Source organism: Piliocolobus tephrosceles, chromosome 4, assembly GCF_002776525.5.
Source record: "Piliocolobus tephrosceles isolate RC106 chromosome 4, ASM277652v3, whole genome shotgun sequence".
NCBI lineage: Eukaryota > Metazoa > Chordata > Mammalia > Primates > Cercopithecidae > Piliocolobus > Piliocolobus tephrosceles.
Window position 1 is genome coordinate 5,074,793 of NC_045437.1, and position 22,944 is coordinate 5,097,736.

Sequence of the window (22,944 nt, forward strand, 5' to 3'; positions counted from 1 at the left end):
ATCCCAGAGGGGAAGTGTCTACAAGGGTAATCTTCAGAATCAACACTTGCTTTGTTGGTTTTCTCCATGATGTAAAAGTCCAGTTTTAATTAGCTTTTCTGGACAATCCTGGAGTCTTTTTACTCAGGTTAAAGAAAAATCACCCAATTCAGGACTTTTTTTTTCTTTTTTTCACTTTCCTGACATCTGAGGTGTTGGATAGCTACTATGACCGCTTCCTCCTTCTGGAAAGCGTATCTTGTTTCCCAGACCCTGAGACACTTCTCCAGTTCCTTTGGTTTGTGATCTCAATTCTCACTTGCAGCCCTGACACCAAGTGCCACGTTTTCTGACCTATGGAGAGGCGCCTGCAGCATCCCCTGCCCAGCGTGGCTCAGCTGCTTGTCTTCTCATCTTTTCCCTGAGGAACTCTCACCCCTTAACATCCCCGTTTTTATACATTGATTTTTCAAGCTATAGTCATTTTTATTTTCCTTCTTTTTCTTGCCCTCCAGATTAATTTACCATCAAGTCTTATACAGAGGTCCTTGAGGAATGACATTTAGTTTAACGTTTTGTGATAATGTTGACAAGGAAAAACTCAGTTCTGGCCAGGGCCACTACCAGTAGAGTTTGCACACTCTCCCCAGGTCTGTGTGAGGTTTCCCCATGCACTCTGGTGTCCTTCCACATAGAAAGCTGTGCTCGTTAGGCAAAACGGCATGACAATCTAGTCTCTGTCTGGTCTCTACATGGCTGCATCTGAGCTGCCCTGTGATGGGACAACGTCCTGTCCAGACTGGAGCCTGCTTTGCACCCTGAGCTGCTGGAATAGGTTCTGGCCACCCAGCACCCTGAACTGGAGTAAGTGGGTTGGAAAATGAATGAATGAATGAATGAATGAATACAAATTATTGTAAAATAAAAACCCATAAAGTCTGCGATAGTCATTCAAATGTGCAACAATGCACCATGCAGAACAAGACAGCATTTGGTGAGCCCCCACGTCTGTGACTGCTTGTGTTTGAGCTGCATGATGGCAGGTGTTCCTGGCCCTGCTCTCTCTGCAAACGCTCATTGCTGGACCTACTGCAGCAGCACTATGGCTGCCGCCATTCACTGGTTCACGAAAAATTGAGTAAATAATTCTCCTGCTTGTTTTCATTAATCTTTCTTAAACATAGGCATAGTTCACATTTATGTCAGTGCTTAACATTAGAAGTGTTTTAGGTCTTTAGTTAGCAATTTGGCAGTTTTTTTGTGATCAGAAATAATATACCATCTCAACTCTTGTGTACCTCAATTGCTTATTGTAAAATTGATTTTGTTATATGTCGTTTCATGGAAAGTCCCAATTTCTAATAACCTATGGACAAGGTTAAGTGAGGACTTATTGCAGATTTATGCTTTTTTTTTTCTTTTCCATTTCTAATACCTCACTATGCAATAATGGATGGGACATCGTCTTTGGGGTCAGACAGATCCATGCACAAATTCTGGGATGTGACCTGTGTTTTCTCTGGCCTCTATATGTCTCTGTTTTACTTGACTTTTATATATCTGTGTCCTGGTCTCCAACATGAGGATAAAGCACATAGCTTTTAGAGTCGTGAGGATGCAGGAAGGGCCCCAGGAAAGGCCTGCTGGAGTATCCGCCTGTGGGGGCCTTGCGCATGCTCATATCCGGCCTGGCAATCTCCTCCATGCCTTTCTCTCCTCACCTTGCCCTTATTGGTCCTGCTCCACATCAGCCCACACCGTGTAAGAAGCCATCCCTGTGATGATATCTATCCTGTGTGTCACATCCGCTTCACAGCTTTCTGAGTCCAAACATCTTCGGGGGTTCAAAGCCACCCTGGCTGGTCCCCACGATCATGTCCTGTCTGATCTGCCATCTCCCGAACATCCCAGGCCCTGCGCCTTCCTGTCAGCCTCATTCCCAGTGCTCTCCAGGCTGCCTCCTCACAGCCCAGCTCCACATTCCTAGGAAGCCACAAACACCTCCCTCTGCCCGTGGAGCCTCGGCTGCCCTCCAGGGCCTGCTGTGGCCCTGCTCTCTCCGGTGTCTGTGGCTCCTGGGGACCCCGGCACTCTCTGCACCCCCAGCCTGGAGGGCAGACAGCCAGCATGCGGGAGGAGTGTGCAAACCAACATCATCCGAGGAGGTGGACAGTGAGCCAGGCCCCGCTTTCTGCGTGGACCCAGGACTGTGGAACAATCACACTGTCCTTAAAAAGTCAAACAGTGCCTTTTCTTTTGACTAACCTTCCAAGTGGGGTTTTGAGAGAAAACAAAATCACCCCTTTGAACCACATTAAACAAGCCAGGTCTCTCTGAGTTTGAAAGAAAACCAGGACACTGGAAGGAGGTCACCATGGGGCACTGGGTTTCCTGCAAGGACCCCTCGGGGGCTGGGAATGTGTGTTCCCAAGCAGCGAGCTGCCTCTGGTATAGTTAGCTGCAGAATGTCCATTCTGAGGGAGGCCGGGGTTTTTGCTTCTTTACGAACTTCACAGAATGCCGCAATAGTCTGGCTGGGGTTGTCAGGGCAGGCCTGTGCTTGCGGGCCCGGGGACCCAGGCACAGCTGAGGTTCCAGGACCACATGCCAGGGCCCTAAGTCAGTGAAGGTGATCACTAGAGTGAGCAACTGCTGAACATGATGTGGTCTCTCCTTCCTGAGAACCAGACGCCAATGTGAAGACGGGATTCTGTGACTTCCCAGAATGGCGGAGTGAGCTGGGGTGGCAGCTGGCAGCCGGGCCAGCTTTCTGGCCCACCCCAGCCTGGAGCCTGAGCTCTCAAGTGGGGCCGCCCCACCTGCCGGCCTTTGTGCTGTCCACTCTATTACCTCGGGGGCTAGAGGGCACACTGCTGGTGGAGAGGTGAGGCTGGGACCACCCAGCTAGGGAAACAGACTGGAAGGACCCAGGGCTATTTGAAAGAGAGATTCTGGGGCTCTGGGCTCTGTAGAAAGTTCCAGAAGCAGCATGCACTGGCTCTGATAGGCACAGGCCCTATTAAGACTCCACAGCCTTTTCCTCCTGGAAAGACTCACGTGGCTCAAGGAGGGACAGAGGGAGTGTGTGCAGGGCAGGGCCAAGGGCAGGTGGGACTGTTGTGCTACCACGGACGGGAGGAGGACGCCAGGAAAATGCAAAGCTCCTCAGGAACTCCATCATGTTGGAAAGCAGAGAGCCCCTTCTTGTTGAGAAACGGCCCAGTTCTCCCCCCAGAGACACACTGGCCTGCATCTCAGCCAATGACACAGGACTGAGACCCGGTGTCTTCACACAGGTGCCTGCTCTGTGATGCAGCCGGCTTCTCCAGTGACTCAGCTGCCTGGCCTGGGCCTGCTAGAGATGCAAACTGAGGTCTCATCAGTTGCCCCAGCCCTGCCAGACACCCTGCCTAGTGTCCGACCGGGCCTGCCTCAGCAGGTGCTTGGAGGGGCACGAATGACTCAGTGGGAGTGGGAGTTGCCAGAAGCCAGGTGTCTCTCCAGGGCTGATGCCAGCTTCGCATCAGCTTGGCTGCACCGGGAAGGCCACGAGGGCAGTGCAGAAAGTGGTGCACTGTCAGGTCATGCTGTCAGGTCATGCCTGAGCCACAGCTGGGCCGTTTCACTTCAGAGTGAGAATCCTCCACTTCCTTGGCAAGGGGAGGCGGAGGGGCTGAGATTGAGGAGTGGGAGGGCGTCCACCAACTCCCTGACACCCACTCGTTGTGGGGCCTGGGGAAGTTCCCCAAACCCTCTGGGGCCTCGGTCTCCTCATCCATAAAATGGGGATGCTTAGAACAGCACCTGACTCCGGGTGGATGTGAGGAGCTACGCCCTGATGCCAAGAGGAGTGCCCAGAGATCCCAGGATTGGGAGGCAGGATGTGTGCCGGCTCTTCCCAGTGGGGCATCCGAGGGGCACAGCCCACTCTGAGCCTCAGGGTCCCATCCAGTAGAGGGGTATATCCATGACTCCTGCCTCCAGGCCAACCAGGAGCCCACACATCAAGAAATAGGAGACCCTCACTGGCTTTTGCTCAGCTTCCAGGGAGAAAACGTCAACCACAGACCCTGCAGGAGAGATTGAGCTACAACCCAGCGCTGGAAAATAAAAGCCCAGGAATATGGAAGGAGTGGAGGCCCACGCGTTGGAGAGCCCTGGGCCGTAGGAGACATGGCATTTCATGTCTCGGATGGAATCCCTTCTGCCTGTGTCCCTCAGCACTCCTGATTTGTGTTGGGTGAATGAAACTGCGTATGTGAAGTACTTTTTAATGGCAGGGGTCTCCTGCAGGCCTGCCTTTTCCCCATGCTCCTTCTCCTGGTTCTCTGTCCAGTGCTTTCCCCCATCTATCTCCATTTTCGTCCCCTTCCCGACAATCATATCTTTCTTTTCCCCTTCAGTTTCCCCTCTGGTATCCCTGCCTTGGGAGCCCAAGCCCCCAAGCTCTCAGCGCTTCTAGAGTCAGGAATCAAGATCTCTCGCTATGACCCATGAGCCACAGCACATCCACGCAGACAGTGGCTAGCTTGCTGTGGAGCTAAGGGTGAGGCACGAGGTGTGGTGGCTGATTTGCACACCGGTCACGCTGTCTTAAGAAGACTTACTTGTTGACATTAATTGCTGAATAACATAGGAAAAGGTGTGAAGGGCACTGTGGACTCTAAACAGAGAGGCAGCCCCATGCAAAGTGAATGGGGGCTTGGACCCCTGAAACTGACAAGCATCATGGGCTTCACCAGCCTGTTTCTGTGAAATTGCTGAAGAATGAGGCTGGTGACTCTGCCCAGAACCCCAGCCCCCGCCCTCCCCAGTGAACAGAGGAGAGCTGATGGCAGCAAGCAGTGGCCACTCCCTTGTAGCAGATTCCTTTAGAGCCTCTGCCTTTCTTGCCCAAATGTGGTTCAGCTCAGTTCTAGCTACATAGAAGAAAATTGCATTCCCGGCTGGGATTTTGAACGGTGATTTATTTTGGTGGAAGTGCCTATAATTAAAAGCAGCCACAACAAAAACGAGGCGTGAGAACACATGAGTCCCAGACAGTTGCCGAGCCCAGGAGGCCCTGCCATCGTGACGGCAGAGGTGACAGCAAATTAAATTTACAGCTCCCTTCTGCCCCTTTCCAGGAGTGTGCTCTCAAAAGGGGTCGGTTTTTGCAAGGGATTAGGAAGGGTGAGATGCCTTTTTTGGAAATGATGATGTATATGCATTTTCGAATGTTGAAAATACCTAGGCGTGAATACCAGGAAGACGTGGAGGGGGACTGTGAGGTAGAGGCGTCCCTCATGTGGAAGGACAAAGACTAGGGGAACTTCTGTGCAGATGGCGCCAAGGTTAACTCAAGGTAGGAACGTCAGAGCAGCATCCCAGTGACATTGGCTGAGATGAAAGGGAAAAAGAAAGCTCATTTCCATGCCTCATAGCCCACACTGCGCTTCCAGCTGAGGTCGGGAGGGAAGGGGCAGCGAAGCCCTGGGTGCAGAGGCAGAGACCAGAGGCCAGTGCCCCGCGGGGGCCTGCCGGGTTCCTATCCCTTTGCCTGAGGTTGATGTTCAGCCCCACAGCAGCTCTGTGGGAGCTCCAGGCCAGCTCCTTGGAGAATCCACAGAAGCCCTCAAAGGCTGCGGAAGTGCACTTGTGAGCATTTTCTATGCATTCAAAAATCACATTCTTCTGAATTATTTCCAGCAGCCTGCCCACATGGCACAGTCCCTGTATGGTGGGTCCTCAGGTGAAAATATTTCCTGAGGAGGTGCCTGAGTGCTGAGATTCAGGCATTCGGAAGGTACAGGTCTAACTCACTCTGGCTCTGAGTAGGAGGCCGGAGCCAGGCACAAAGGGCAGTCGTCTGCCTCCGGGCTGGTGTGACTGCCCGCCCCGGCGTCTGAGGATGCCTTCCCGAGGAGAGATTCCACTCTGCTTTCTCCTCCTCCTCCCACACTCTGGCTCTCAGAATTTATAGCAAACATGGGCATGAGGGGCTCAGGCTGCCGATGGGTGGGTCCCAGAGGAAGGAGAAGACCTCCGCGGAGGTTAGACAATGATTGTTGTTGAAGAAGAGAGGAATGGCCTCAGGACTGGCCTGGGTCCAGCTCCCACTTAGGGGTCTGCCAGGTTGGGGAAGCCTGGGACCAGCTCCCACTTAGGGATCTACCAGGTGGGGGAAGCCCCAGCAGCTGCTCTCACGTGAGACGGGCAGCCGCGGGACTCTGCTCCTTAGGGCAGAGCCACACGGGGGCCAGGTGGCCAGGCAGGTGTTCTCACTTCCCACCGTTGCAGATGTGGCGTCCCCACCTGGCTGCTTGGGAGACTCTTGGCCGCAGGTGTGCTGGGATCTGAGCTGTGTGTCTGCTCTTGCAGGTACTTGAATTTCCTAAAGCGGGTGGGAGCTGCCAGGACTCCTAAGCAGAGCTGAGATGGGGCGTGAGCACCAGGCTGCCCAGCAGAGTCCTGGTCAGGGTGGGTGAGGCTGTGCAGCGATGGCTGAGCTTGGGTATCGACCGGGCCTGCTGCCCCAGCTGACTCTGCTCTGTGGCCTGCACCTATGTCTGTCCTGGGTTTCCATCCTCAATCCCTGTGCAGGGAGCAAGCAAGGACATAGGCTTTCTATCCCTCCAGGCTTCTAGCCCTCATTGCCCTTTCTGTCTAAACCCCATAGGGAGGCTGCAGAGATTCTTAATCTTGGCCCTGCTCTGAGCCATCTGTGGCAAGGACTGTTTCCTGCCTCCTTTGGGAAGCCCAGCGTGGGCTAAAAGCAGTAAGAGGGGCTAAAAGCAGTAAGAGAAGCCAGGTTTAGGAATCTCAGGAAGTGCCACGTAAGAGTTTGCTAGGGCTGCTGTCACAGAGTACCACAGCCTGGCGGCTTAAACAACAGAAATGTATTGTCTTGCAGCTCTGGAGGCTGGAAGTCCCAGAGCATCCCAGAGCAAGGTGCTGGCAGGGCTGGTTCCTTCTGAAAGGGCTGTGAGGTGCCTCTTCCCTGGCATCTGGTGATGCTGACAATCTTCAGTGCTCCTTGGTGTGTAGAAACCCTGATCTCTGCCTTCATCTTCCCATGTTGTTTTCCTTATGTGTGTCTCCCTATATGTGTCTGTCTACAAATTTTACCCCTTTTATACTGATTCTGGTCATATTGGAGTAGGGCCTGCCCTACTCCAATATGACTTCATCTTGACCAGTTATATCTGCAATGACCCTATTTCCAAATAAAGTCACATTTGAAGTACTGGGGTCAGGGCTTCCACATATGAATTTTGAGGGGACACATACACTCAACCTGCGACAAGCCAAGCCTGACTTTCAGGGCACGGCATTTCCTGCCCAAAATGTAACAGGACGGGATGGGGCTACCCTGGCTGAACTGGTCTCAGGAGAGAGAAATGACATCACTTTCAATTTCCATAAGAGCAAGAATGAAGTACAATGTAGATTAGCTTTCTGAGCATGAAATAACTTGAAATTTTAAGGAGTTGATTGAGGGATTCTGGGACTTGTGACTGTTCTCCAAATCGAGTAGCAAATTACTCCAAAAATAGTCGAGTGCCTCAGTACCTCATTCATTCAGACTAATTAAAGGGAAGACTAGCCTTTAGAAGTTAGAGTTCTTTTCACAGATTTCCTTGAGAAATGTACTATCCTTTTATTTTTTTTAGCCTGGAATCAGCTCTGCTCCCCACCCCATGTGACAGGAACCCTGGTTAGAGATGGGAAGGGGGTTTGGTGAAAACAGGAAGGAACGGTTGTGGGGGGCTTGGAATTGGTCTAACAATGGCAAATACTTAGAACTAATTGGGGGAAGAGAGACTTTTAATTACCTTGGGTTGTTTTCAATAACTTCATAATTATTTCCTCTTAGAAAATGACAAATGTCCAAGTCCCTGATTTGTGGACTCTGCCTGCAATGAGATTTGGTTATATTTTTCAGTGAGGCACACAGAGGACAAAACAGAAAGTCAGAAAGAGGTGGGGCTTTGTGGGGAGCTGGACAAAGGGTTATCCAGTGCAGAATTTACCCTTGTTGAACTAAGAACACTCATGGCTATCCTGAGAAGTGCCCTGCGCCTGTGATGTGGAATGGCTATTGGTTCCCCATATCCTTGCTCCATGTCCTGTGCTCCATGGAGACCTGGGTTTAAATGGCCTTAGTATAGATATAGTTAATATTAACATTTTCATTAATGTTACTTTCACATCAAGAAACTGTAGCATAGCCCATTTTCTTTCCTCCAATCTTTCAGAATATATTATATATTCTGCTTCTAAATTAGATTTTATAAGCATTTCTTAAGCACCTACAATGTGCTAGGCAACCTCTTTGGGTCCTGAGGATGTGAGCATGCATGCCATAGAAGTGAATAGATTTCCATGTATTGGGAAGAGTGCACCAGTAGACTTCCTGGGAAGGTGGGAGACATGGAGAGGAGTGAATAATCCCTGTGATGGTGAGAGGAGAGCCTGGAGGTGTCAGGAAGTTTCCACCATGGGAATTTGAAGGGAAATGAGGGAAAGAAGATCATCCCAGGAGCTCACTAGGATAATCCAAAGCAGAGAAGAAGGAGGTAAGTGCTCTAGTTGATTCTCTGAATGCAATTTAACTCATCCCTAGACAATGTTCCAGGTTGGCCAAGGTGTATCCCATTCCAAAGTTCCCATCCAAGGTGAGCAACAGGAAGGAAGATGGCAGAAGTCATCCGTGCAGAGTACTGCTTAGCTTCGATCACATCTGTTTGATAAAGGGATATGTCAACTAAGCATTTTTTTATCCTTGGAAATGTTGCCCTATCCTATAAGCCCTGAATATTATTATTAATTTTCATTCAAGCCCCTCAAGGAATATTTTTATGCCAACATCATAAGACACTTATCAGCCACTGAGCAAGCATCCGCATCTACAGATGAGGTGGTTTGAGTTTCCTGTTTGTGGGCAAGGCACCAGATACCCAGAGGCTTCTAAAAAGAGCAGGTAAGCACCCTCCCTGTGGGTGCCCTTCTTTGCATTTATGGCAATGGCTTGGCAGAGGCCCCTTCTCACCTTCTAGAGAGATGGGAGGGGTCAGAACTTTGTGCAGCTGCCTTTATCTTCCACTGACTCCCCCATGATGAGGGTGACTTTTCAGGCATCTCACAGAGAAGATTAACTGCCAAGGTAATAAAGCAACTGCATTTAATCATTTTCCTAATTAATGCATTTATTGCAGCTCCTTGCTGCTTTTCAGGCTGAACATAATGAGCATGAAGGAAGTGAGTGTCGCAGGGATCCCACATTTTCACCTGAAGGTTAATTAACCTGCAGATTATCTGGGAGATGACACCCACCCCATGATGGCAGAGGAAACACAAAGTTAGTGCTACGTGTCTCCAGGCCTGAGTGCAAAGCAAGGTCACAGAAAGGGAGAACTTTGGCTGAGGGCTGTAGCCTTTGAAAGGATGTTAATGTGGATATTGATTTAATTCAACATGGAGCACGCTGTGCTTGGAAGTTTCTACTTGGAAGCTTCTAGTAAACGAAAAATGAAAGAAAAGAGGTGTCGAGCAGGAACATAAATTGAAAAGGTGCCTCTATCCTGGAGCGTGAATGGAAATAGACTGCATGTCTGTTCACATATTGATCTGGGTTTGTATCTTCCATCTACAGCCATGCTGAGGCAAGGGCTGTCTTCAAACAAAGGCATTGATAGACCTCCGTGGGGAGGTCCTTTGAACAAGCTGTGGATCTTCCCGACCAGTGCGTTTGCACGCGGCATTGATGAAGGTCCGGTTTCAGATTTCAGAGGGCACAGTGCCCTCACTTTACTAAAACACTCCCCACTGTTTATCAGCAGCAATGTGAAGTCAGCTCGGCCCACCGTGAGAAACTCAAGAAGAGAAAGAATCATGCCTCTCTGGGTGGGAGCTCTCAGTTGTCTGAAAATTAGTTTCCCATGGTGCAGAATCAGATTTGTGAAAGTAAAAATGACAGTATTCCCTGCTACCTCTCACCAGTCCACAACATTAAAAGACAGATGGAGGGCTGGACACGGTGGCTCATGCCTGTAATCCCAGCACTTTGGGAGGCTGAGGCGGGCAGATCACGAGGTCAGGAGTTTGAGACCTGCCTGGCCAACGTAGTGAAACCTGTTTCTACTAAAAATACAAAAAATTATCCAGGCGTGGTCGTGGGCCCCTGTTATCCCAGATACTCGGTAGGCTGAGACAGAAGAATCGCTTGAACCTGGGAGCCTGAGGTTGCAGTGATTCGAGATCATGCCACTGCACTTCAGCCTGGGCGACAGAGCGAGACTCTGTGTAAAAAAAACCCCAAAAATCAAAAAACAAACAAACAAACAAAACAAAACAGATGGAGCACAATTTGGGAAAATGCACATCAAAGACCTTTGATGTGCACATCAAATGCTAGAAAAACAATCACAGATACGCATAAATATTTGGCCAGGAAGATAGTCATTGTGTAATCTTTATTAAAAAAAAATCAGAGAAAGCCTCACATATTGTCTGTGTAATTTTGGTCATGTGACCACTTGGTGCCTCAGTTTCCCCAGTTGCAATTTCACAGGGTTGCTTTGAGATTTAAATGAGACGATGCTTGTGAAGTACTGAGGACAATGTCTACTCCGAAGGATGCCTTCAGCACAGTTGTCTGATTACTGCTGTTGTGATGACTGGTTACCGACAGAGTGCCGTAGGGACGGGGCATTAACTTGTAATTACAGTGATGTTGACTGTTTGCTGAATGGAAAAATGCTCACAGTAAATTAAACAAAGCATGAATGAATGATTCTATTTTTAGACAAAGGTATAGTACATGTGTGCATATATATCTACTGTAAAAATATAACATTTTATACCGAAATATAAATATTAGGAGACTAAGTGATAAAATGTTAGCAGTGATTCTCTTGGGATATGGGAATAACAGTGATTTTAAATTTAGTCTTTGTGTTTTGTCAGGCTTTCCACATTTTCTACTGTGAAAATACCTATTTATTTTTTCAGTTAGAAAACAATCTTTCAAAATAATATCTACTTAATTTAACCAACATCAGATTCTGAAATTGAGGGTTTACGATTGAAACGGAGATCCATTTGTTGTGGAGAACACTGTTCACATACTTACATGTAAAACTATAGCCTCTGTTTTAATATTGTTTGTGTTTAGTGATGTCATCAGACAGAAGACAGGAGCGTGTTAGACAAAATAGGCACCCAAAGAACTGAGATAGAAGTTGGTCTCTAAATCTCTAACACTACCAACATCTTGAGCATGTTTCATCCCAGGGTGCCAGTGGTTCTCAGGATGGAGAGGCTGGGACCATATAGGCTGCCTTGCAACCCCAGAAGGCAGTGTCGTGGGTCTGGGGACAGAGGGGTTGATGCAGCGTAATGCTGCCTGGACCACGTAGTTGGTATTTTTGGCCCACTGACAATGACTCCTTAGCTGTTGAGAAGTCAAACAGTACAGAAAGATGTGAATGCAGGAAAGTCAGACAATTAGCCACCCTTTTCAACTTACTCATGCAACACTAACTAGAGACTGGAAAAGTATCCTGTTAACATTTTATTTTCCTTAAAACTTAGTTTGCAGTATTCAACGTGCTCAAGGCTATTCCTTCATTAACAACGAACAAACAAACCAAACCTGAATGGGTCCTGGAGTTTGGAAATACCACTAGCTTTTCTCTAAGCCGGCCACACAGGCCAGGCTTAATCTACATCTGTTCCATGATGGGGTGATCTAACCCGTGTGTGGGCAGAGGAAGGAATGGAGGGTGGCAATGAGTAGAATGAGGTACAGGAAAGAGGAGCGCAAAAGAAATTTTGCAAAGTTAGCTTCCCCTTCAGTTTAATCCTCACTAAATGTAGCTCTTAAATGAAGATAGTAAAGTAAGAAAAGACTTTTCTCTCCTTTTCACTTCCGCTATAAAATCACATCCTTAGTTTGTGGTCACATGAATAAGATACGAAGTGCTGGCACTGGGAAGGGGATCAATGAGTTTGTGAAATCATTTTATAAAACCTTCTCTGCAAACACCTCATCACCTTGGGAATCTTCCAGCAAATTTCGCTCCAAAAGAAGGGATTAGAAAGTGTAGTTTTTCCGCATTCCTTAAAGTGCCCGTATATATACATACATTTATTAAACGGGTATTCTTTGCTTAATAAGGGGCACTGTTTTGGTCAAAGGAATTTATTGGCTCAGGAATATTTAATGTATTCAGCTTTTACTTTTCTAGCCTCCTTCCATTAGGAGAGGTTGTCCATTACTTTAAATGTTTACACTTTTTATGTTCTCACATATTTATTTTATCTGTACTCTTTATAAAAGCAATAAATGTTGACTCCTTCTCAGCTGTCCTGGGGCTCCACCCCTGTGTGGCAGTAGAGAAATCAATAGCCCTTTCTTGACAACTGTGTAAGTCTTAGTTTCCATTCCCTGAACTCTGGGGGCTTTTCTTCCTTACTGATGTAGTGTGGCTGTGTCCCCCCACCCAAATCTCATCTTGAACTGTAGCTCCCACAATGCCCACGTGTCATGGGAGGGACCCGGTGGGAGGTAATTGAATCATGAGGGCAGGTCTTGCAGTGTTATTCTTGTGATAGTGAATAAGTCTCATGAGATCTGATGGTTTTATAAAGAGGAGTTCCCCTGCACAAGCTCTCCCTCTTTGCGTGCTGCCATTCATGTAAGACTTGCTCCTCCTTGCCTTCTACCATGATTGTGAGGCCTCCCCAACCATGTGGAACTGTGAGTCCATTAAACTTCTTTCCTTTATAAGTTACCTAGTCTTGGGTATGTCTTTATTATCAGCGTGAGAACAGACTAACACACCCATCTTGACCGATCCTTCTCAGGTGTATTTTTCTTTCTTTCTTTTTTTTTTTTTGGTGAGGTCTTCTCTGAGGCTTTCTGTCTGTGCTTGCTGTGAAAGCTCATTTCATCCAGCGCAGTCAGCTCTCAACTGCGTAGATGCATCTTTCCTCTGGATTCTGGCCCTAGTCTTTCTCCTCAACTCCAGGTCTGCATTTATCTTATGTAGTGAACACTTCTATCTGCATCCACCAGCATCTTCAACTTCATCCACCAAGATAGAATGCATTATCTATTATTTTTTTCAGTCCCACTCTCCCTAATTTTTCATCTGTTAATGTCAGTGCCGTCATCCCCAGTCTTCCAGATGGTTACTGGTTACATTTACAATTATTATGCCCCTGTTGAATGCCTATTACGATGTAGGCACTGGGCTAAGTGCTTGGGTTTTCTATTTTTCAAGCTCGTGCTTTCAAGCGTGACACCCACAGCTTTTTTTTTTTCTTCTTTTTTTGAGACAGAGTCTCGCTCTGTCGCTCAGGCTGGAGTGCAGTGGCGCGATCTCGGCTCACTGCAAACTCTGCCTCCCAGGTTTATGCCATTCTCCTGCCTCAGCCTCCCGAGTAGCTGGGACTACAGGCGCCCGCCACCCTGCCTGGCTAGTTTTTTGTATTTTTTTAGTAGAGACGGGGTTTCACTGTGTTAGCCAGGATGGTCTCAATCTCCTGACTTCGTGATCCGCCCGTCTTGGCCTCCCAAAGTGCTGGGATTACAGGCTTGAGCCACCGCGCCCGGCCACCCACAGCTTTTTAATTCAGTTCAAGTGCCAGAGAATTCTATTAGATTCCTGATTATGTTACTTCATGATTCAAAGTCTCCACTTCACAGCTGACCACTAAATTCTGGACAGCCTGGCCTCAGGTGTTAACTGCTCCACCCCCTCCTCTCACCTTGTGTTTCTGCTTACCCCATGCTCTGGTCAAATTAAACAACCTGCTGTTCTCTGCATGCCACATGGTTTCTCACCTCTGAAATCTGTCTCACTTTCCCTTTCTGCCTAGAGCTTCTTCCATTCCATCTGTATGCCCAAATCCTTCCTGGTAGTCAATGTGCTCAAAAGACATATCTAGGAACTACTCTATGGTCTTCCCAACCGAGTCTCACGTCATCGTCCCTGCCATGTCCTTGGAAGCATCAGGACGTCACATATTGCTTCTCAACATCCACTTTGTATTGCAAAGATTCTCTTATCTACTTAGAAGTAAGTGACTCAAAAGTAGAGACTGCATCTCACTGTGTTTGCATGATTGAAGGGAGGCATTATTTCACCCAAGGAGTTTCTTAATGAGTAGCACTGAGAGAAATAATTAGGTAAATGCACAACTTAGGTCATAGGCCTACTAATTATCTTTCAGTCCCCAAGATCAGACACTGAGTTACACAGAAAAAATAAAAGTACAATGAACAGGTGGAGGATATGTAGTCTATTGCAGAAAGGTCCTTTTGAGGAAGCAGTTCATTGCTGGAAGGTCCTTTTGAAGACAAGTGGTCTATTGCGCGAGGGTCCTTTCGAGGACATGTAATCTATTGTTAGAAGGTACTTTTTGTTATGAGGTGGTATGTATGTATATTTGTGCTGAGAACCAACAAGGTCCACTGATTTCTTTCAGCCACTGCCTCTCTGGGGTTTAGAATAAGAGGAAAATGAAAAACAAATGCGTCCTGGTGTTTTCTCTCTGACAGCCAGCATCTCCTGAGTGGCCTTCTAGCATTTGGAGGCTATTCTCCTTCTCTGCCCTTGACAGTCTCTGACAATGCTCAGTGTGGGTCCAGACCATGACCTGGGGTTCTCCCTTGGCTGGTACCTGATTTAACCAAGAAACACGAAGCTGCAGTTCTCACTGTTGTCTATTACCCAGGAGTCTCTTTAATGACAGGATGTGAGGGACTTGAGGGGACTTAATTAGCATTTAAAAGAATAAAATCTTGACATGGTGATTTAATGAGCTTAGCAAAGCTATTGCTCTGAGCATTGTTGCAAAGGTGGTGTTAACTGGAGTTGAGAGTGTGTAGCTAATCTAAATATATTAGATCCATTGAACTCTTGCTTAGCCACGGAGTTACTGATGACATGTCACCATCTATGGATAAGACCACAGTCATGGAGTCAGACACATGAGACAGCTGCAGATTCGATTCCTGACTTTTTTTATTTCTCATTCCCCTCATCCACAAAATGGAACATTAGCATCTGCCCTTACAGGTTGTCCTGATAATTCACAACACAGTGAAGCAGTAAAGGGTCAGCACTTAGCCCAGTGCCTGGCATGCAGTAGACACTAAAGAAATGTAAGGGAGTAATGTAAATAAAATACCAAATATTAGGAGAGCAGTAGGAGATATCATGTGAATATCAGGCTAAGAGATAACACACATCCCAATAGGCAATGAACAGCCATTGGTGGTTTAGCAGTGGCAAACTTGTTCAAAGCAGGGTTTTATGATGATTACTTTTGCAATAGTACAAAAAAAAGTGAACTAGAGTAGAATAAGGGTAGAAACAGTGAGGTTATAATTTCAAAAGTCCAGGCATGAGGAATAAATATGGTGATACAAATAGAAACAAAATGCAGATAGAAATGACTTTTTTTAAAAAACTAAAAAATTAACTGGAAAAAGAATGAAATAAAGTTATCAAGGAAATTATTTCAATCAGGAGACTGAAAAAGAGTGGAAATAGGAATATTTGGAGGCAGAGTTAATTGGGGAAATGCTAAGTTCTACTTTCAACCTATTGAGTCAGTCAATAATGCAATATCAGTGGAGATAAAATTGGGGTGGTCAGTGATTAGAGAGGCTCCAAGCCAGGACCTTCTGATTGAGAGTTGTCTGCATGAGCTGGATGGCTGAAGCCATGTGAATCAATGAGAACTACAAAAGAGAAGAGTGAGAAGTGCAGAAACTGAGAATTCTACATCAACAGCATAGTTGGTAGAGGGAACCCAGCAGGAAAGAACTGTGTGAGAAGGGAGGCAGTGCTGAGTGATGCCAAAGACTACAGAGAGAAGAGGTGAAATGAAGACTAAGCACAAGCCATGGGCTGGTCAGAAGCGACTTGAGGGCTGAGCTGCAGGGTCACCCTCAGTGCAGTGCTTGTGGATGAGAAGAAAGTCAGATGGAGCCTTGTAGGTGAGAAGGAATGAGCAGCTGGAGCTGTCTGAGGTGCTGCCCTGTTCTCTAGCTGCCAATTGTTCATGGATATTACTATGCTTTTTCAACGGTGATGGCGTTTTTCCCCCGCAAAGTTGAGTTTTGTGACCTTGAATAGGATATCCATGCTATAAACCTTTTAAAGCCCCTGTGGAAAGATTTCCAATACTCTGTTAGTTTTCTGAGTAAGAAGGTGGGTCGAGATCCATCCCCTTTTGGAAAACTGAGCTCCCCATAATGTTTTCAGAGCCAGTTTTCCCACTTGGGAATGTTCTCAGAGTTATTCATGCAAACGGAGGAGAAGACCAAGTAGTCAGAAAATGGGAGACCATGTGGATGCACTTGCATGATCTCGGCTTCTCTGGCCTTTTCACCTTATCTCCCATTAGCTGCCCAGAGAGATGCTGGGCTTCAAACATCCCCAAACCCAAGGCACCCTAACAAGGACAGATTTTGCTCCTACCAGTTAAATGGAAAATTCCCAAGAGTCTGTTTCATTAAATTGCCACAGCAAGGAATAAATAGGTCACCAAGCTGTGCCTACATTCATTGTATTTTCATTGTGTACTTCTTGCATCTTTCTAATGTCATTACTGTGCAAAGACCCAGACAATGTCTGTGGGCAGCTTAACTGTGTCCTCTAAAATTCTTTGTATTCTGCTTACCAGCCATATGCTAAGAAGCAACACCTTCTAACACAAGTGCCATTATCCTGTGGCAGCTATTTCGACCCTGAAGACACAAGACTTGCAGAGCTGTTCCAGTGTGGGTGAGACAGGGAGAAGGCCACCAAGTCCCATTATCACATTCACTGAAGGGTGCTTTTGGATGCATGAAGGGTCTGCAGATGGCTAGAATTTGAGGACCAGCCAAGGGATGTCCAGGTGGTGTGTGTTGGCTGCTGGCTGCCTCTCAGACTTTTGGTCCTAGGTGCAAAGGGAAGCTGAAAGCAGAACAATAAAGCCATCTGGGGGGAACCTGCTGTCAGCAGCCTGCAAGGACAGGGCAGTACAGTGTGACCAGGATGAGCTTTTCTCCAGGGAGACCTCACCAGCTAAGAGCAGGGGGATAGATATTTTGGTTGGTAGAACTGTAAATAAGCAAATATTTCTAGGTTGTGAGAGGCATGCAGGTCTTGTGAGCTCAGCAGCTTTTCTGGCTGCAGATCCTGTCCTCTGGTGCCATGGGCTCCAGCTTTACATACATCTCTCTGGACACAGCCCTTGGCTAGCAGGTGGGACTGAGCCATGCTAGCTTTGGGCACATAGGCTTCTGTCCAGCCCGCTTCTCACATCTCTCAGTGGGTGGGGAGCACAGATGTTCAAAACTCAGCTTCTGGGAGAGTCAGTCTCAGTTGTATCCCTTCTTGGCCGTGTCACCCTGGGCAAATTACTTAACCTCTCAAGGTTTGTTTTCTTGCCTGTCATCTGGGAGTGATTCTAGAACCCCTTGGTGGTGACGTGGGGACAAATGAGATAAGCCACATAGAGAAGTTTATCTGTCACTTAGCCATTGAAGAAATGTTATGTCCTTTAATTCTCTTCATCCCTCACTCACTGGCCTATTGACACTGTCCAATGAATGGCTTTTTTTTTTCTTTTTTTAACCTATATAAATAAGCCTCTATTACCGAATTGTTTAACTTTGTTAAATTCTAGTCATTCTTGGCAGTAGCTCAAGATATAAGAAATTGTTCTCACTACCAAATAATTAACTCCTAAATATCACCCTTAAGCAATTTAGTGCTACCATTGAAATGCAAATGTTACTTTTATAAGCTTGGCGCTTTTATCTCGCTGATAATTTTTTTTTTTTTTAACCAGAGAATCTCTAAAAGGAATATAATTTCTGTCCATCTCTAGAAAGGCTCCTTTGAACTAAAATGGAAACTCAAGGCCTCTGTAAAACCATGTAGGCTAACCTTTTCTTTTTCTCTTGAGATGCCCAACAGACTAAGGAAACAATCTGACAATTACGGAGTTTCAGAATAGAAAGAGATTCAAGAGGTACATGGGTCACTGTCCAGGAAATGAAGGAATCCTTAAGGCCATGGCTCATGGTCTTGCTGACCATTGGAATCAGTCAGGGACTTCTTAAAAATCCTGACACCCAGAATGCACTCCAGACCTGTTAAATTAGAACTTCAAAAAATGTCATAAGGTCCAAGTGACCCTGATGCAACATTCTGTTGCAAGATTCTGATGCAAGAATCTTGCGACGGTTCTTGGCTTCACCCAGGAAAGAATTTAAGGGCAAGCCTGTGGTGTTCGACAGAAATCTTTCATTGAACCAGAGCTACTCCATGCAGAGTGGGGCTAACTCATAGGCAGTGTGCCCAGAGCAATGTTTGGGCTCTTGGCAACTGTATTTATACTCACATAAACCCACTTTCAATTACATGCAAATTAAATGGTGGGTAAATGCAAATTGAGGTCCAAGTCATTTAGATCATTCTAGAAAAAGGGTGGAAACTTCTGGGTGCCATGGAAAGCAGTGGCAACTTCTGGGTTGTTGCCATGGCATTTGTAGACTGTCATGGCTCTGGTGGGAATGGGAATATCTTGTGCCATGAGCAATAAGAGCAGCTGGGGATCATCTCCCTGGCCATCTGCTGGTTTTCACCAGTTTCTTTATTTTATCCTGTACAGACCAGATCATGTTTTGGTTAGCAGGGTTGTGACCAGAAAACAAGTCCTGCTGGTTTCCTACCTTAATCCTGGTGGGTACCTGACATGGGCCTGCACTTCAGAGAAGCGTCTCCACTGCTCATCAGTCCCTCTTTGATGAAGGATCCTACCTGTAAGGAGCTCACTACTTTGCCAGATGGTTGTTGATTTCATTTGTATCTTAGGCCATTTAGGCTGCTGTAACAAAGTACCATAGATGGGTGGCTTATGAACAACAAATTTATTTCTCACTGTTCAAAAAGTTGAGGGTCCAAGATCAGTGTCACAATAGCTGATTTCTGGCGAGCACCCTCTTCCAGGCTATAGACAGATGACTTCTCAGTGTATCCTCACATGGAGGAAGGAAAAAGCAAGCTCTCTGGATTATTTTTTCTTTTTATAAGGACACTAATCTCATTAATGAGGTCTCCATTTCCATGACCTAGTTAGCTTTCATAGATCTACTTCCAAATACCATCACACTGGCCTGGCAATTAGATTTCACACAGGAGTTTTCTGAGGGGAGCACAATCATTCAGTCCATAACTGTAAACCATGCAGACTGCCGCTGGTAAGAGTAAACCATGCAGGCTGGTTTACTAGCATGGCTAGTAAACCATGCAGGCTGCCGCTGGTAAGAGGAGAAGGTTGCAAACTTTAAACAGGGTCAGACATATCCAGTGGCCACCCCCTGGCTCCAGCAGGTTGGTGTCATGTGGAATGTGGATAGAGCATTGCCAGATATCCTAATTTATGAAGAAAAGCTGGAAATTCACATATTTATATCCTTGATTTTAAATGGGGGCAAATAATTTACAGAGTTAAAGCCCAGCAGGAAAAAACGCACTGCACTTGCAGGCCTTGGGTTTGTGGCTCTTCTCTGCAGGGTTGAGCATCCCTGATATAGGGAGAGAAAGGGAGTCCTGGGTGCTGTCTAGAGAGGAAGAAATTGGAGAGAGTGATGTATACAAACATGATGGAAAAGGAAGATGGGAAGAAGAATCAGAAGGAAGAGACACGAGGCATGCTTTGAGAGCAGAGGCAAGGGCCACTGACACTCTCCAGCGTTTGTACTTTGGGTTGTATTTATGTTTTCTCTCCAGTGAATTATGCCCAATTGGAGAGAGGCAAAAATCTCACTGCTAAAAGTCCCATGACAACCTCCCTTATCTTGCCACGATCCCTCAGAACCACTGCGAGTTAAGGAAACAGGAAGATCCCTACGCTGATCACAAGAAAGGCAGATGCCTTCTGTCTACACTGGCCACCAGAGGAGGACGGAGTGCTGTAGTGTGGGCTGGGGTGGGAGGCAGATGAGAGGCGGTTGGTCAGAATCTGCCTGGTCAGCTGGTGCTGGGAATGTCTCAGCCGGAAGTCCCTTCCTGCGGCTGACTCATAGACGTCCAGGGCCTGAGCGCCAAGCAGCAATGACTCTAAACGCTCATGGATTCCGGTAAGCAAGGGGACAGACTAAGGCAGGGGTGCACCTGGTGTTGGCCTCCTCACAGGCACCCAGATGACAGGGCAGGGGCCAGTGCAGGACTCCGGAGAGTCACCCTTTCATAGAGCGTGGGGGAGCCCTAAGGCCAGGGCAAGGAGCCCGAGCGGTCATGAGCTCTGGAGGAAGGAGGAGGGAGTCAAAGGCAGGCAGCTGGTAGAGGCCAGGAGTGGGTTGGCTGGGAGTATTGATTTGACCATCCCTGAATCATCTGAAACTTTCAATGGCTGGAGTGAGAAGCTTAATCCTCATGATCCTTTCTAAAAATGACATTCTTTTATTGAGAGCAGGTTAAACAGAACATGGGAAGAAGAGGGAAAATAGAAAATAAAAAAGCAGTTGAAAGGCAAGATCACAAAATAGGTGCAGTTCGGGGAGATAACACTGTAGAAGGTTAAAGAGAAACATCACCTTCTCTGCTGTTTTCTAACCTCAATCCAAGTGTCTATGTTCAGGTCAGGTTTGACTCAAAGACTGTGTCAGTGGTCTCCAAAGATATCCAGAAACCATTAAAATAGCAAACATGTCTTCAATTTGCTGTAGTTTTGTTTCCAACCCATGAAGGGTAGTGAGAGTGAGGAATCCAGGTGCCCATCCTGAGAACAGATCACACAGCCCAGTGTTTGTGCCCTAGTATCCCTGGATACTTTGAGAAGCACTCGAGGACACACAGAATGATGTGTTCTGGGCATGATGGGTTTGCAGGATCCAGGCACCCCCAGAAGGGCCATGGGTGTTTGGAACTGAGCCCTGATGTTCAGGCGGGAGGCGAGATTAGGGACAGCTTGGTCTCTTGGCCCATGCAGCTTCCCAAGTGTCAGCTTCCTTTGGGAGGCGATTTATAAGCTGGTACAATCTGGCATGAGAGCTGTTTGCCAGTTCCTGCTCACCAAGGTCAATAGTGACTCTCGCTCACATATTTGAGATGAAAGGAGATTTTGTATTTGGTGTCTAAGATTAGGACTTTCCATGCAAGGGTTCATAAAGATGATGGGTATTTACCGTCACTTTGATAGGCCACATGGGGCTCAGACCCTCCTTGATAGTGCTCACCTGACCCTTTTCCTTTTGGCTTCTTTTCTTTGAGAACAGGGTGGTTGCCACCGCCAGAGCCACCACCAGAGCCCAGTGTCCAGACAGCATGACAGAAGCTGCACCATCCAGGGTGCATTCGCAGCCAACACAGACAGAGAGCGGTGTGTGAGTGGTGATGCAGTAGTAAACCGACTGAGAAAGGCAGAGGGCACCTGCTCAGCAGAACACGTCCTTCGTTATCTGCCTGATCTCCTTGGAAACTCATGAATAAGGGGAATTAAAAGACACTTGCCCACCACTCTGGCTCTCATCCAGTAAAAAATATTGGCGGATGCTTGGTTTTAGTGCCAGCTTCCCTGCAAACTATGTGCAAACAGTGAATGAGGTATTGACGTAACTGCAGTGGATTGCATCAATCATCTTGAGATTTGTACACAGAAGGTAGAGTCTGACATAGTCACAATAAGGAAAGGGCCTTCAAGAGTTGAAGGACTTTATGAGGAGCACCTGGAAGGATGCTGGGCAGCAGCTCCCTGGTGTGAAGGGCTTTGGGGGATATGCCCTGGTGTGATGTAGGCGGGTCGGACTTACTACCTAGCAAATTGCGCAGATCTGGGGGTCCGGGTGACTTTACAGAGATTAATGCAGCTGTGGGGGCATCAAGAATCTGTGTCAAGAGGAGGCAGTGTCATTTTCATGCTGGACATGGCTCCTCAGCTCCTGAGTGTGCCCTGCCTCCTCCTATCAGGGATGACGGCCCAGCTCCATGTAAGACAAAGTGACAGACGAAGGTGACTGAGCGCAGGGGACAAACGTAACTCACTCACTCTGCCTTCAGTTCCAACTAGAGGAAGGGAAGCGGCATATTTAGGAATTGGGCTAATGTGACTCAAACCCCTCACAGGCCCCGCACCAGGACACTTTGAGAGAGGCGTGTGACCTCACTGCCTCTCGATCCCCATTTGCAGAACGAGGAGCTCATTAGCTGCAACAAGTTGTTGAGACAGAGTAGCTGGGATTCTGCATAGTCTGCAAACTTCCAGGTGTGTAGTCATTTATAGCAAATGGAAGAGGCTACCATTGTGGTCTGAAGTCAGAGGCAAGGAGGATTTAAAGTAGCAGAAACCAGGCCAGTGAGGGTGACCATCAACAGGTATTTTCTGAGCATCTGGGATGTGCCCTGCGCTGCACAGTCACTGATAAGACAGCCGCAAGGGGTGCAGGCGCTCCATCATGTGGGGGGATTGTGTGTGACCAGGTGGTAAAAGATGACCAGGGTGACAGGGTGAGGGGGAGTCTGTCCCAGGCCCCGTCCCTGCCTTCTGGTCCTGCTGGCAATTTTCAGTGTTTGTCACCTGGTGTTCTCCTCTTGTATCTTCTTTGTTTCTTTGGAGACAGGGTCTGGCTCCAACACCCAGGCTGGAGGTGCAGTGGTACAATCATGGCTCACTACAACCTTGACCTCTTGGGCTCAGGTGATCCTCCTACCTCAGCCTTCTGAGTAGCTGGGACTACAAGTGTGCACCACTATGTCTGGCTAACTTTTGTATTTTTTGTAGAGGCAGGATTTCACTATTGTATTAGTCTGTTCTCATGCTGCTAATAAAGACATGTTTGAGACCGGGTAATTTACAAAGGAAAGGAGGTTTAAAGGACTCACAGTTTCACGTGGCTGGAGAGACCTCTTGATCATGGCAGAAGGTGAATGGCACATCTTACACGGCATCAGACAAGAGAGAATGAAAGCAGGC